This window comes from Gasterosteus aculeatus, chromosome 6 (assembly GCF_964276395.1).
Source record: "Gasterosteus aculeatus chromosome 6, fGasAcu3.hap1.1, whole genome shotgun sequence".
NCBI classification, from domain to species: domain Eukaryota; kingdom Metazoa; phylum Chordata; class Actinopteri; order Perciformes; family Gasterosteidae; genus Gasterosteus; species Gasterosteus aculeatus.
In genome coordinates, this window is record NC_135693.1 from 19,571,586 (window position 1) to 19,587,993 (window position 16,408).

Genomic DNA, 16,408 nt, shown 5'->3' on the forward strand with positions numbered 1-16,408 from the left:
TTTTTGATTATTTTTTGAATATTTTTTGATTATTTTTTATTTCACCAACCATCATCGCACTGGTTCCCTATGAAGATCACTCCTTTTGTTTTCCCGGCAATTTTGTAGAACGCAAGATATGTGGCAAACACAGGTTTCCTTATCACATTTGATAATCTTTGTAATCAATCATTCCTTTGAATATTTCTTGAATATTTTCATGAATATTTCCGTGAATATTTCCGTGAATATTTCTTGATTATTTTTTTGATTATTTTTTGAATATTTTTTGATTATTTTTTATTTCACCAACCATGATCGCACTGGTTCCCTATGAAGATCACTCCTTTGGTTTTCCTTGCAATATTGTAGAACGCAAGATATGTAGCAAACACAGGTTTCCTTCCCCCCTTATCACATATAATAATCTTTGTAATCAATCATTCCTTTGATTATTTCTTGAGTATTTTCATGAATATTTCCGTGAATATTTCCGTGAATATTTTTTATTTCACCAACCATCATCACACTGGTTCCCTATGAAGATCACTTCTTTTGTTTTCCCGGCAATTTTGTAGAACGCAAGATATGTGGCAAACACAGGTTTCCTTCCCTCCTTATCTCATTTTAATAACCTTTGTAATCAATCATTCCTTTGAATATTTCTTGAATATTTTCATGAATATTTCCGTTAATGTTTCCGTGAATATTTTTTGATTATTTTTTTGATTATTTTTTGAATATTTTTTTATTATTTTTTATTTCACCAACCATCATCACACTGGTTCCCTATGAAGATCACTCCTTTTGTTTTCCCGGCAATTTTGTAGAACGCAAGATATGTGGCAAACACATGTTTCTTTCCACCCTTATCACATTTGATAAACTTTGTATTCAATCATTCCTTTAAATATTTCTTGAATATTTTCATGAATATTTCCGTGAATATTTTTTTATTATTTTTTTTATTATTTTTTGAATATTTTTTATTTCACCAACCATCATCACACTGGTTCCCTATGAAGATCACTCCTTTTGTTTTCCCGGCAATTTTGTAGAACGCAAGATATGTGGCAAACACAGGTTTCCTTCCCCCCTTATCACATATAATAATCTTTGTAATCAATCATTCCTTTGAAAATTTCTTGAATATTTTCATGAATATTTTCGTGAATATTTCCGTGAATATTTTTTGATTATTTTTTTGATTATTTTTTGAATATTTTTTATTTCACCAACCATCATCACACTGGTTCCCTATGAAGATCACTCCTTTTGTTTTCCTGGCAATATTGTAGAACGCAAGATATGTGGCAAACACAGGTTTCCTTCCCCCCTTATCACATTTGATAATCTTTGTAATCAATCATTCCTTTGAATATTTCTTGAATATTTTCATGAATATTTCCGTGAATATTTCCGTGAATATTTCCGTGAATATTTTTTTGATTATTTTTGGAATATTTTTTGAATATTTTTTATTTCACCAACCATCATCACACTGGTTCCTTATGAAGATCACTCCTTTTGTTTTCCTGGCAATTTTGTAGAACGCAAGATATGCGGAAAACACAGGTTTCCTTCCCCCTTATCACATTTGATAATCTTTGTAATCAATCATTCCTTTGAATATTTCTTGAATATTTTCGTGAATTTTTCCGTGAATATTTTTTGATTATTTTTTTGATTATTTTTTGAATATTTTTTATTTCACCAACCATCATCACACTGGTTCCCTATGAAGATCACTCCTTTTGTTTTCCTGGCAATTTTGTAGAACGCAAGATATGCGGAAAACACAGGTTTCCTTCCCCCCTTATCACATTTGATAATCTTTGTAATCAATCATTCCTTTGAATATTTCTTGAATATTTTCATGAATATTTCCGTGAATATTTCCGTGAATATTTCCGTGAATATTTTTTTGATTATTTTTTAAACATTTTTTAATTTCACCGACCATCATCACACTGGTTCCTTATGAAGATCACTCCTTTTGTTTTCCTGGCAATTTTGTAGAACGCAAGATATGCGGAAAACACAGGTTTCCTTCCCCCCTTATCACATTTGATAATCTTTGTAATCAATCATTCCTTTGAATATTTCTTGAATATTTTCGTGAATATTTCCGTGAATACTTTTTGATTATTTTTTTGATTATTTTTGGAATATTTTTTATTTTGCCAACCATCATCACACTGGTTCCCTATGAAGATCACTCCTTTTGTTTTCCCGGCAATTTTGTAGAACGCAAGATATGTGGCAAACACAGGTTTCCTTCCCCCCTTATCACATTTGATAATCTTTGTAATCAATCATTCCTTTGAATATTTCTTGAATATTTTCGTGAATAATTCCGTGAATATTTCCGTGAATATTTTTTTGATTATTTTTTGAATATTTTTTATTTCACCAACCATCATCACACTGGTTCCCTATGAAAATCACTCCTTTGGTTTTCCTGGCAATATTGTAGAACGCACGATATGTAGCAAACACAGGTTTCCTTCCCCCCTTATCACATATAATAATCTTTGTAATCAATCATTCCTTTGATTATTTCTTGAGTATTTTCATGAATATTTTCGTGAATATTTCCGTGAATATTTCCGTGAATATTTTCGTGAATATTTCCGTGAATATTTTTTGATTATTTTTTTGATTATTTTTTTATTCTTTTTTATTTCACCAACCATCATCACACTGGTTCCCTATGAAGATCACTTCTTTTGTTTTCCTGGCAATATTGTAGAACGCAAGATATGTGGCAAACACAGGTTTCCTTCCCCCCTTATCACATTTGATAATCTTTGTAATCAATCATTCCTTTGAATATTTCTTGAATATTTTCATGAATATTTCCGTGAATATTTTTTGATTATTTTTTTATTATTTTTTGAATATTTTTTATTTCACCAACCATCATCACACTGGTTCCCTATGAAGATCACTCCTTTGGTTTTCCTGGCAATATTGTAGAACGCAAGATATCACATTTAATAATCTTTGTAATCAATCATTCCTTTGAATATTTCTTGAATATTTTCATGAATATTTCCGTGAATATTTCCGTGAATATTTCTTGAATATTTTTATGAATATTTCCGTGAATATTTTTTGAATATTTTTTATTTCACCAACCATTATCACAGTGGTTCCCTATGAAGATCACTCCTTTTGTTTTCCTGGCAATATTGTAGAACGCAAGATATGTGGCAAACACAGGTTTCCTTCCCCCCTTATCACATTTGATAATATTTGTAATCAATCATTCCTTTGAATATTTCTTGAATATTTTCATGAATATTTCCGTGAATATTTTCATGAATATTTCTGTGAATATTTTTTGAATATTTTTTTTTCACCAACCATCATCACACTGGTTCCCTATGAAGATCACTCCTTTTGTTTTTCTGAAAATATTGTAGAACGCAAGATATGTGGGGCAAGTGCCCCGACATCTGCTTGCAGCTTTAATTTTATTCATAATTACAGCTAAAATCAACAACCTGCCCTGAGACTGCTTTAAGGTCCAGATGGTTAAATCTATGGATTATTTTCGCTTTCTTTATGAACTAAAATATAAATTTCATGATTTACCAGTCTAAAGACACCAAGATCACTGTAGCTCTTATCTTGTGAAATGTAGCTTTTAGTTTTTGCAGCGACGGAGATGTGGGAAAATGTGAGGGAAATTTTCCATTATTTTGTGTCAAAGTTGTAGATGAAATAAAACGTTTGATCTACGACTACAAAGCGGTTGGATATGACTGCGACCTCAGGAGGACTGTGGGTGTCCGCCTACTTTCCGTTCTAATTCACGGAGAGGCTTTGATGGTGAAGGCGGTGGTTTTATGGTGTGAGGTTTCCATTCCAGGTCCTAACTCAAACCTAATTTCATCAAGATGGTTTTATTATTGCATGGGTGTAATAACGGCAGATTTCTGTTATGATGGTATACCACCACCACCACCATGAAATACAAATGTTGTACATTTTAAGTATGACAACTTGTTATAGTCCTCACACGATGTTGATGACACAATGTTCAGTTTAAATATGACATGGAAGAAAAGTTGAAAAATATTAGATTACTAAGACTTTTTTTCTCAAAAATCTTTTCAATAGTAGGACGAAACATGTAATGGAAAAAAAGTCAGAAAATATGTTGAAAAAAATATTTAAAAAAAAAAAAAGGCAAAAGATTTTAGGTCTAAAAAGGCTTTGATATATTGGAAAATATTGAAATATGTAAGGTGGAAATATGTCATGGGATAAATATGAAAAGAATGTTTTGAGAAGACCGTCTCAGTCTCAAAATATAAAAAGATATGACGTCAAAGTTTATATATGTCATGGAACTAAAGTACAAAACCTAAATATGTTAAAAATGGTTAGACAAAATTACAAATATCAGGTCGGAAAGATTTTTGGAAAAAAAAGTCATGGATGGTTGGCATGGATAACAAGTCCCCAAAATTACGTGTGCTTCTGCGCACAGCAGGGATCTCAATCGTAGCTCAAGTAAAAAGGCACTTTGTGCTGCACACGCGTGTGACCGTGTGTGTGGCTCGCTTCCACACGCCCAGGCCAGGTGTCCGGTGCATGGAGTAGCTCGGTGGGGTCAGCAGAGAGGGATCTGGTTATGCACACCACGGAGATTAGACTCTCTGTGACTCAGAAACTGATCCAAGGAGAGAGGGGGCCAAACCTGACGCCAGACTATCTTGCTCTCTTATCTGCTGGGCGAACTCGTCTGCTCGATGACCACGAGCAGATGGCATTCCACAACAGGAAGGAGATAGGAAGTACCTGAGCAAAATGTATTGTTAGATTACACATGTTGCCTTGACAACTGTCACCTCACCCATTTTTGATTCTTTAAAAAAAAACCTGCTAACTAGCCAACTGTCTACTGTTGAATGAAGTTGTTCAACGTTACAACTGCTCTGCTCCTTTTAGTCATTTCTACAAAACTCCCCTCACCGAGTCCAGGACTCGTTGATATATATTACGTTACATTACATTACAGGTCATTTAGCTGACGCTTTTATACAAAGCAACTTACATTGCATTTTTAACCCATGGCTTTTTTACATTTTTCCCTGGGGAGATATTGGGGGTTTGGTGTCTTGCTCAGGGACACTTCGACAATAATAATAATAATAATAATAATAATTTTCATGATTGTGACACCTGGAATACCCAGAGTGTAATCGGTTAGAATAAAGACAGGATTTTAAATTGTTGGGGCTTCTAGCTAAAATCAATTCATTCCATCTCGAGAAAGCTGCACTTGATGTAAATAACCAGACCGTCCTGTCTGACTGGACACACACACACACACTTTGCCAAACAGCCTGTGTTCATTTTGCAGCCTGCTCGCACTGCTTTATCTGAGTGGATCTCACACAAGTCAATCCCTTTTTTAATTTCCATTTTTCACTGAATGCATAGACTTTCATGTACAATGCTAACGTCACTAGCTCGTCTCCATGCAGCTTCCAAACTACAACCAGATTTGAATTTCCGTTCAAACTAAAAAACAACAACTATCTCTTAAAACTGGGGAAAGAAAAAATAAATCACAGCTGATGCAACGTTACGGGAGATTAATTCAGCGTGTATTGAAGCTCCCCTGGATGAACACGGAGGGATAGGACTTCATTATCAATACTCCTGACACAGAACAAATATAATCAGGGCTCCACAGTGAGGCTTAACCCGGACAAATGCAACCCATCGGATGTCTGTAGGACCTGGCGAATGAAAAATTATATTTACTCAGTCAGCGTCAATATTTAATCAGAAACGGGGAGGTTCCATTTAAGCTCGAAACAGTAAAGATGGGTATCTTGCATCAGTAAAGGTATCGTGATGTATTCAAATGTAATCTTTAAAATGCAGCGTTAAGACTAAACGTTTTTACACCGATATAAAAATGGAATTAGAGGGAGAATTATGACTCGTTTAACACCAGCGCTAAGCAGATTATATTACACCGTTAAAACTAAACCCAGACCCAAAACAAAACAAATATTGAAAGGAATCTTTTATTTCCTTTAATCCTTTGAATTTTTACGTTATAATGCAAATATCGACTTTAGATAACAAAGTTAAAGAATATAATTTCTAATTTGTTCAAATCTCTATTGGTTTTATTCATCTATTTATCAACTCCCCTTCGGATGCATTTGGCCGACAAAGCTTAATTTCCAGCACTGATTAAATATTTAGCGTTTAGCGTGTGAGGGTTTTCATCAATGTAATCAGCTTAAAAACATGCAGGAACATCTCCGTCCAGCCTCCAGCCCGTCTGCTCTGAAGTGATTTAGTGTCGGCATGTCAACGCTCACTCCTCAGGTTTCCTCTGCTGCGTGTTCACACCTGGGAGGGAGGAAACACGCTGCTGGAGAGGGAGAACGGAGGTGGCGATCCAGTGTGAACTAAAGATCTAACTTACGCTCTTTAAAAGAAAACGCAAACTACCATCATTTCTTCCCCCCAAACTATTCAATTGAATAAACAATAAATATACTCAGCAATAGCAAAAGCAGTTTGCAGTAAACAGTATGAAATAGACTACACTAAAAGTGAAGGTGAAAGTTGAGCATTAGTTTAATTGTTCTGGATGAGAAAGGTCTACCAGATGTGAATAAACAGCAGAACTGTGTGATAAATAACCTGCAAGGTTCCCCATCGAATGCGCATAAAATATCAATTAGTTTCAGCGCGTCCGCCTAATTATTCAATTCCCCCTTTTTACAGAAACCTGTAGAATCTTTTTATATATATCTTTTTACAGAATCTCTGGATATATGTTCACTCTGGAGTCTACTGTTGGTTTACACCAGATGAGCTGCCGAGTTCACACGGACACATAGAGGCCGATATTAGACCACGCTAAGCTACTTCTGAGAGGGTCCTCCACAGCTGTGTCACCAGGACGGAAAAAGGGAGCCGTGGACAACATGCAGGATTAGAATAATCCACTTGGGTCTGGTGCCCAACACTTGAACCAGAGGAAGCGTTGCCACAGCAATACTCACGCCCATCAACTACAAACAGCGGGGTGTGAAATACGTGCAGCCTGTCAGAGACTCCAACATTAGGCACAAGATGAGGAATGTAATGCCAGAGACGCGCTGCTGAAAGCAGATGTGAACGTAGTGTAGGAGGCATCAAATGCCGCCAGGGCCTCTCGCTAGACTTGACCGACACATGAGGACATACCCAGTATGAACCTCTCCCTATACGACCTCAATCCTGTATGACCCCCCCCACCCTGTACAACCATAACACTGTAGGACTCTCACCCTATACGGCCTTCCCCCTGTACTACCCTCACCCTGTACGACCATCACGCTGTACGACCTCCCCACCCTGTACGACCTGAACACTGTACAACCCTCACCCTGTACGACCTGAACACTGTACGACCCACACGCTGTACGACCCTCACCCTGTACGACCTGAACACTGTAGGACCCTCACACTGTACGACCCTCACACTGTACGACCCTCACCCTGTACGACCCTCACACTGTACGACCTGAACACTGTACGACCCACACGCTGTACAACCCTCACCCTGTACGACCCTCACACTGTACAACCCTCACACTGTACGACCCTCACCCTGTACGACCCTCACCCTGTACGACCCTCACCCTGTACGACCCTCACGCTGTACGACCTGAACACTGTACGACCCTCACCCTGTACGACCCACACGCTGTACGACCTGAACACTGTACGACCCACACGCTGTACAACCCTCACCCTGTACGACCCACACGCTGTACGACCTGAACACTGTACGACCTGAACACTGTAGGACCCTCACCCTGTACGACCCACACGCTGTACGACCTGAACACTGTACGACCCACACGCTGTACAACCCTCACCCTGTACGACCCACACGCTGTACGACCTGAACACTGTACGACCTGAACACTGTAGGACCCTCACCCTGTACGACCCACACGCTGTACGACCTGAACACTGTACGACCCTCACCCTGTACGACCCTCACCCTGTACGACCCTCACCCTGTACGACCCTCACGCTGTACGACCCTCACGCTGTACGACCCTCACGCTGTACGACCTGAACACTGTACGACCCTCACGCTGTACGACCCTCACACTGTATGACCTGAACACTGTACGACCTGAACACTGTACAACCCTCACCCTGTACGACCCTCACGCCATACAACCCTCACACTGTACGACCCCCCCACCCTGTACGACCTTCACGATGGGAGAAGGAGAAACATTTTTTCACAACGCTGGTTTCTAGAGCTTCGGGTTCTGATAATTGGTATAGCGTTTAAACCAAAACATGCTTTACCGTCCTGCTGGCAGGTTCCGGAGCTCCGAGGCTAAACATCACACCTAAACACGGCGACCCCCCTTAACATCACGTATTTCTTAGTGCACCACAGAGCCATTCGCACCTTCGTCACTGACTCCTAAAAACACAGACACAGTCGAACCTTTCGGCGCCAAGTCCCTGCTGAGAACTAAATGAACTCATCAAAACAAGCTGCTGGTTGCTCTGGAGTCTCCCACTGGCATTTACAAAGGACCCGGTCCAACCACAACAGTTTGCACTCGTGTCCGCGGTCTGGAGGACGGCAGGAGACAAATGTGTCATCTAAAAGTTTCCTTCTCTCTTGACTGTCCAACAACAGAGAAGAGCGTTAAATACGGTGGTAGTTCCTGTTTTTATCATTTCTCTTCTTTTGGGAATAACTTTAGAATGTTTACCTCAGAGTGCCAAATGGACTTTGGCCTGTGAAAGAACCAAATTACATATTACATATAATGTTGCATTCATTAATATCACATTCTACTATCAGAGCAAATGCTAGAATCACAGTTCTGGCATGTTAAAATACTCAACACTGAGCCTGCGTTTTATCCCGATCACCATCACTTTTTTGATAGTATGAACCAGTGGGACATTAATACAGGAGTCATATCCAGTTTTTTTAAGTAGTTGATTGATAAATTGGACCTCAAGCTGTTTGAAAGTCACAACCAGAGAATTAATAAATTACTTCAATTATTAATAGAATACAAAAGTAGTCTCTCTGGAAAGTTTTATTTGACAGTAACAGTAAGACGCAAACGAGTGGGTTGAGTATAGTTTACGAGTCACAGAACATACGAGCACAGATGTGCTCACAGCGCGATCATTCTCCAGATGTAACCGCGTTGTTCATTTTATAACAAACGGTTCCAGCACAGAGCAGCGGACTGGTTGTTCTGGTAAGAGGCGTTGGGAGGAGGCCGAGCGATGACAGAAGACAGGAGAAGAAATAGGAGGGCCGCTGTTCAAATTACAGCCTCATTAATGATTCAGTGGGAAACACACACGCACACACAAACATATAAACACAGACACACACAAACAACGAGACACTGACTCATGTCTCACATACGCAGAAGCCCACAGAGATGCAGACTGTGGGCATGTAGAAAAGAATGTGTGGAACTCCCGAACAAAAAGTCAAATGTCTGCAAATCTAAACGCAAATCTGAGCCACGCGTGGGCGCTCGGCCCCGCGGACCGGCAATCAGACGTGCTTCTACAGCCGAGCACGTCTCCTGATTGTACAAAGCTTACTGTGACCTTCCTAGAAGCATGGCAACGCAGAGTGTGTGTGTGTGTGTGTGTGTGTGTGTGTGTGTGTGTGTGTGTGTGTGTGTGTGTGTGTGCGTGTGTGAAAAGTAGGATTCAAATGCATTCAGTGCGCTGAGGAAAATGACACATGCTGTTGTTTAGAGATTCTGTAAACATGTTTGAAACGCTTTATAATATAAATAAGTGACAAAAGAGCTCAACTTGTTACTGGGTCAACATACGCAACAACACACAGCCACTCCTCTGCTCCCATAGACGTCTATGAGAAAAAGACTTAACTTCATTCATTCCCTCAGTAAACATTGTTTAACAAGTTTATGGTCTCAATATTTTGTTTCAAGTCTTCTTAAGTACAGAATGATGTTCATTTAGTAAATCATGGTTCATTTAGACCAGGGGTGGCAGTCGATCGCGTGCCATCGATAAAAAAACGACGTCACGTCACGCATGCGTGGTCTACCGCGGGAGATGACCGAAACTAATGCTGATGCTAATTAGAGATTCTTGCTTACTAACAGACGCATTTAATTCCACGAACATGACCCGGTTAGTTGAAAAGTAGCTCGCGGGCCGGAAAAGTGCGCCCGTCTTGTTGTCGCTGTGTCGAGCACAAGGACTTTCAGCGACTACTGACCAGGCTTTTGGTTTTTCTGCATTCGCAGGGACAGCAGGGCTCCCTGGGGAAGTCTCAACAAGTTACACTGTGTGTGTAAACACACACTAAATTGAGAACGGAAGGTTGGAGAGCGAGACAGGCAACGGCAACCATGCCTGATCGGAGGGGCGTTGACAGCTACAGGTGGATGAGTCGTGTGAATGTGGGAAGAGAAGGAGCAGAGCTACATCGGTAGTTTCGGATGCAGCCGCCTTTATGAACTACACAGCAAAGGAAACCACAGAGACGGTGTGTCTCACACACACACACACACACACACACACTTTCTTGCTGGTTAGTAAAACACAAAGTAGGGTGAATCATAATTTCAACTAATTATATATATATATATATATATATATATATATATATATATTAGGGCTGCAACTAACAATTATTTTGATAATCGATTAATCGGTCGATTATTTCTTTGCTTAATCGATGAATCAGATTTTTTTTTAAAAAGCATATAAAAGCTTTAAATTCCAACCCTTTATTCTAAAACAGAACTGCAAAAATACCTCGGAAAGTACTGGTTGTCATTTATAAAAAGAAAAATACAAATCAGGAAATTGAACAGGATTTGTTTTAACGTCAGAACTTGTAATGTCAAACACACCCCCGTGTTCACTTGAAGCTTATTCATTAAATTATTACCATCAGTGTAGTGCAAGTTAAGTAAATGTACCAAGTGCTATGAGGTGCATTTAAAATGTCATTTGTAAATAAATGCATTAGAGGTTTCTTAGTTAGCCGCGTCTCCCTTTAAAGGGGTAACATCAACTACCATATAACCCACAGTATCTGCGCAAGTGCACTGGATTACCGTATATGACAGCATTAAAAAGTACAACACACACAAATATATATGTCAACAAAACTGATATGGGACAAAGCACGAAATAAAAGACAACAGATTGAAAAACGAATGGTCCGAAAGATAAATAAAAACGTGTCTTAGTCTTGCCAACTGCTTTACTGCTGTTATTAGCGAGCTAACGCTAGCTTGACCAGCTGGATGACGAGTAAACAGCAGCAGCGCTCAGGTTGTTACTCACGTCAAAACGGGACAACGTGGAGCTCCCGTGCCAGGTTACGTCGACTTTGCATATTTTGCCATTGACACACTTTCAGGGCTCTCGCGTGTCACTCAATTCGGTTTTTAGTTACGTAAAATCTAGTAATTTTATCGATTTCATCAATTTGTTGTTGCAGCTCTAATGTATATACACATATAAATATATACACACAATGCACGTAGTGGATCACCTGAGTTGAATGCAGTATAAAGGCCTTGGTAACAAAGCTGTGAGAAGCAGCTTGATTCTCAGCACAGTATGAGAGAATTGTACCGAGCACACGCCACACTACGGAAAGACGCCGGTGGTTTAATGCCCCCATTCCTCCTCCTCTTTCCTACCCCACCTTCCAGAAACAAGGCCATAAAAACGTGCTCAATGTCTGACACACTTTCCACGACAGACGTAATCTCCCTCCCCAAACTTCAGGATGTTTACCGGCCCGGCAAAGTGAGCCGGACCGCCTTCACACACAGACCCCCCCCCGCTGAGGGGCCCTTGCTCAGGAAACAGCACAACGCAGACACGTGCTTGCAAAAAAATAAATAACCAGGAATTCTGACCAAAATAACATAAAAGCCTCCTCTCGGGACAAATTAAGGCATTAACCACATGATGGTTATAGCTCGCATATATTTCCAAGTCAATATGCATTAAATGTGGGTTTCCACACAGCTCACCCAGTTCAGTCTGCACAGCAGCTAGAAGCATTTCCTCAAATCCAAACGCTCGCAAACCAAAAAAGATTTGAAAGGAAAATCTTGCAATCAAATGACCCAGCCAGGTCAGGTCAAAAAAATGCTATAAATGAAATATTTCAAAAAGATATATTCATTGAGATTTAGAAAGCACTTTTCTCATTCTGTAAACAGGATTTTGAATAAGTCTTGTGCGCTTACTGGAACATGTAGAACACCAAACAAACAACCTTTTGATTAAAATTAAAAGTAATTGATGATATTGAGGGTTTGTTTTTTTTCCCTTCCGGGACGCCGAAATAAGAGCATCCGGCCCGAGACTGGGGGGCCTCTCCGGGTCCCCGCAGACCGGGTTACTGCGGATACGAGCGGCACCGAGCCTCTGCAAGTACATCAGAGCCCTCCGGTCGGCTCTGGTTCCCACCCTGAAACGGAGACTCTGAACACACACACACACACACACACACACACATGCATACACCAGCATCCAATGCAAATGTGCAGACCTAAACGAGTGTGTGCAACACGGCAAATCAGGTCCAAAAGCCCCCCCCTCACAGATGCAAAGCTTGTACATGTAGCCATAGCATCCATTCCAGGTAAGTCATCAGTCCTCGGGTGACATGCAGACAGACAGAAGTCGTTAAGCAGCCATCGAGCTTTCAGTGACGGCAGTTAGAGCTTAATTCCTTATCGGGTGACGTCCCCTCCTCCCTGTGACATGTCAGCTGTGCAGACAGGGAGTAAACTAATACCTGCATCCACACGCGCACGCACGCACGCGTGCGTCTTTACTCTTGACACAGGTGCACGAGTACGTAGCAGGACACTCCCGGTAAGTCCCGCCCTGCGGTGGACTCACCTCGCTGGGGGAACTGGACATTTAAATTTGGAGGGGGGGGTCGTAAACAGAAGCGAGTGGGCCGTTCTCACGGACAAAGCAGGTGACGATGGGGGGCATGCCGACCCCCCGACCCCCCCGTACCCGTCGGTGTGACCGTGGGGAAGGAGTCAGGTGTAAGCGCGTTACTCACCGCGGCGTGGTGGTGATGAGGAGTGACCGTCCCCCGGCGCTGCTAGCTCCTCCGCCGGCTGCTGCTGCCGCTAGCGAGCTAGCGAGCTAGCTACCGCTTTAAAAACAACACAAAGAGCCGCGCGATGCCGAGGAGGTCGGTTCCCCTCCCGCCGTGGACCCGATCAAAAAGCAGCGCAGGCCGACGGGGACTCGTCGTTGTTCGTCGTCCCGCTCCCGGAGTTGCGAGCAGTGACCGGTGACCGCGGGGGAGACGCGCACGGTGCTCGTGTTGAGTGACAGCGCGTCCGCGGTGCGCCCTCCTTTGTTGTGAGCATCTGAACGTAAACACACAGGCGTCCTCTGCCCGCGAGCGTACGCTGTAGGTGGAGACGGCCCGGCCCGCAAAGGACCCTGGGAAATGTAGTGTCTGGCCGCTTGATTCGAGTGACGCTATAAGCGGATAAATAAACGGACAATATACACGTATATACACATGTATGCATAGAAATGAGCCACATTTATGTTTGTGACGGTGAACCACTGTGCGCTTCTTATTGCCTAAAAGGTATAAAGTGTTAACGCATCCAAAGGAGTGGATACTTTCTACTCGATACTGGATTAAACAAGTTTAACTAATCAGGAAAATGAGCTAAAATGTGTTTTCTGGTCTACTTAAGCAAAATTAAAACTAACCCTACACTGACTAACATAGTCCTCTATGTGTTATTTTAGTACAATATGGATTTGCATGGAAAACAAATGCAAATACTGCAGAAGCAACTCTTAACCATCCTGTCATGCAGTACAAGTATCTTTCAGAGAGAGAAAGGAGCAACCAAGACCAAGCATTGCCCAACCACAGGAGGCTCAGGAGACACAGGACTCCGCACACATGCACTTTATGTAACCTGTTTGTTTACGTTGCCACGGTTACTACACCAACAGCTGGAGGCGGCGGACACACCTTCCCTTGATGGGTGTTCTGATGAGTGCTCCTCCCTGCAGCAGCCCTTGGGCCGCACATCAGGAAGTCATGAGGAATGTGCACACACACACACACACACACACACACTTAAAACAACACTATTCACTGTACGAATCCGTGCTCCATGCAGGTCGTTTTTTTAAACTGGCAATGGGCATAATTTCACATGTACAGAACCTTCAGGTGCCATGAAATGAGTAAAAATGGCAGGAAATTAGAAGGTTTGAGTTTGGCCAGTAAGAATATGAAACTAAAATAAATTAAATTAAATAAATTAAACTAATATTAGTTTAATTTGTGTTTCAAAATAATTTGAAATAATTGTTTTGTCCTCTGCAGAGAAAGTAAAGTCCGGTTCAATCAGAAAGCAGAGCCTTAAATCAACTGACTGTATTTCTGAGGCAGTTTTTACAGTGTTGATTTCATTAGAAACATACAACACAATTGGAAAAAAAAGGACCATTTTATCTTTTTGATCTTTTTGATGTCAAAGTTTGTAGAAATACAAATAAAAGTTCTTCTATAAGTTCTTCTTCTGCTGCTTTCTGATTGAACTGGAGAGAAAACAGTTTTGTCTACAGTGGCATTCAGAAGGCATTCTACATTTTTATGAGGTAGTGGTGGACGCGGTGAATTACAGATTCAGCATTCCATAACTTCAGCTGGTTATGAAGACGCAAGGAGAAGTGCTCTAAAGCAGATTACTCAGTGTTTCTCCACTTAGAGCTCACAAAGACCTTTTAGTGATGATGTCAATGATGCTTTATTTAATTTCAGAAAGGTAGATTGTTGACTAGTTATTGCAGTCTTTATTGGTCTTTGTCAGTATAAAGCATTATGAATGCCACTTGTGCTACTTTATAAACCGTCTTAGTTTCATATATGTCTCATGACCTCTTTCATGAGGCATCATACGCATCGTGGAAAGCGATAACTAATGTGTTTGTTCATGAGGTCTCTCGGTGTCGCTGCTCCACGGCTCAGTTTGAACATTAGTAGTTTTGGAAAACAATCTAGTGCAGCTTATTGGAGGTTCTGTTGCCAGGATTCGGGTCTGCTCCTGAGGGTGACCTCTGACCTCTGGGTTTATGAGACTGGGTCCGGGGTGCGTCGGGGTGCGTGCAGAACAGGCCGTCCTCAAGGAGCGCCTCGTCCTCCCTCCTTGTTGTTATGCGATAAGACCAAAACATGGCAACAGTCTTCCTGCCGTGTGACTGGTTGTGTGATAGAAACGCGGCCAAATGTGAAATAACAGCACCCTCCCGCTCCCGTTCGAGGGGCCGGGCCGCGGCGCTGTTGTCGCGCTGCCATGGCGACTGTAACCATGGACAGGACAGTGTTTACAGAGTGTTTAGCATATCTCAGTGCAGGCGCAGAGAGGCGACCGGACCGGGGGAGCGAGGCCTCCACTCTCCCCTCTCTGCTCGGGTTGTGAATGGATGCACTGTGGTGCTGCTCCCTCCACCCCCCCCCGAAACACCAAGAGTCACAACTGTACCTGTCTGTGTGCGTGAGACAGTGCTACACGGGATCTGCACGTAGTCCCGGGCTGTAACGCGCTCCAGATGGGCTTCTGCAGTAAGCTCGACCGGACACACAGATGCAGGCAACAGCTGATTTGGCAACGGCGAATACAAGCGGGTGTTAACTGGTTGTGAGAAAAAGAAGAAGGAAAACGTGCCAAGACGAGAGGAGGCCAACTGGCAGGAAGGGCTTTCCCTTCCCGGCTGTTGGTTGCAGCAGCTGAGATAAATGGTGTTTTCGCCAAATTGGACAATCGAAAATTAAATGTTTCTGCAGAAAAATGCATTGTTAGGATGTTGAAAAAATACCAGACATCCTAAAGGTTTAATGTAATTTATAGCAGTAAAAGTTCACTTGGTTTGGGCCTGTGGATCACGTGGTCATCTGAGCCTTTATTCCACATATCTCTCCTCTTTGTGGCCCAAGCAGCCGTTTCCTTGAAGCAGCCGTTTGAATTAAGGAAAATAATAAAATAATAAAACTCACATGGCGTGTTGAAAATGATTATGGGTAAATGGTAACCAGATGTGGACAACTTTACGATAAATCTCGGTTAGAGAAACAGTGGAGCATCCTGGTCCGTTTCTTCCTCTGTGATGTTTGATTGATTACCCTCCTCTGGGATTCAACAGGTTACAAGATATTCCGCTGTTCATTTGGCTCTCAAGACTCGGGCCGTTCAAATGGAAACAATTCATATAAATAAATGAGTTACGCAATAAACGCTGTGTGTTCAGTTTGGTAACACAGACTCATTACCCAAGAGCATGAAACTATCGCACAATAACACGGCACACCCCACACACGCACAAACAC

General features: G+C 41.6%; 1 protein-coding gene across 1 annotated transcript in view; it reads right to left on the bottom strand.

The window, feature by feature from the left end:
* Positions 1-13,497, bottom strand: part of LOC144409447 (E3 ubiquitin-protein ligase pellino homolog 1) — a 34,451-nt gene extending 20,954 nt beyond the window's left edge. Inside the window, exon 1 of the mRNA XM_078104262.1 lies at positions 13,103-13,497. The gene's annotated coding sequence lies outside the window, so the exon portion shown is untranslated. The remainder of the gene's footprint in view (positions 1-13,102) is intronic.
* Positions 13,498-16,408: the final 2,911 nt, after the last annotated feature.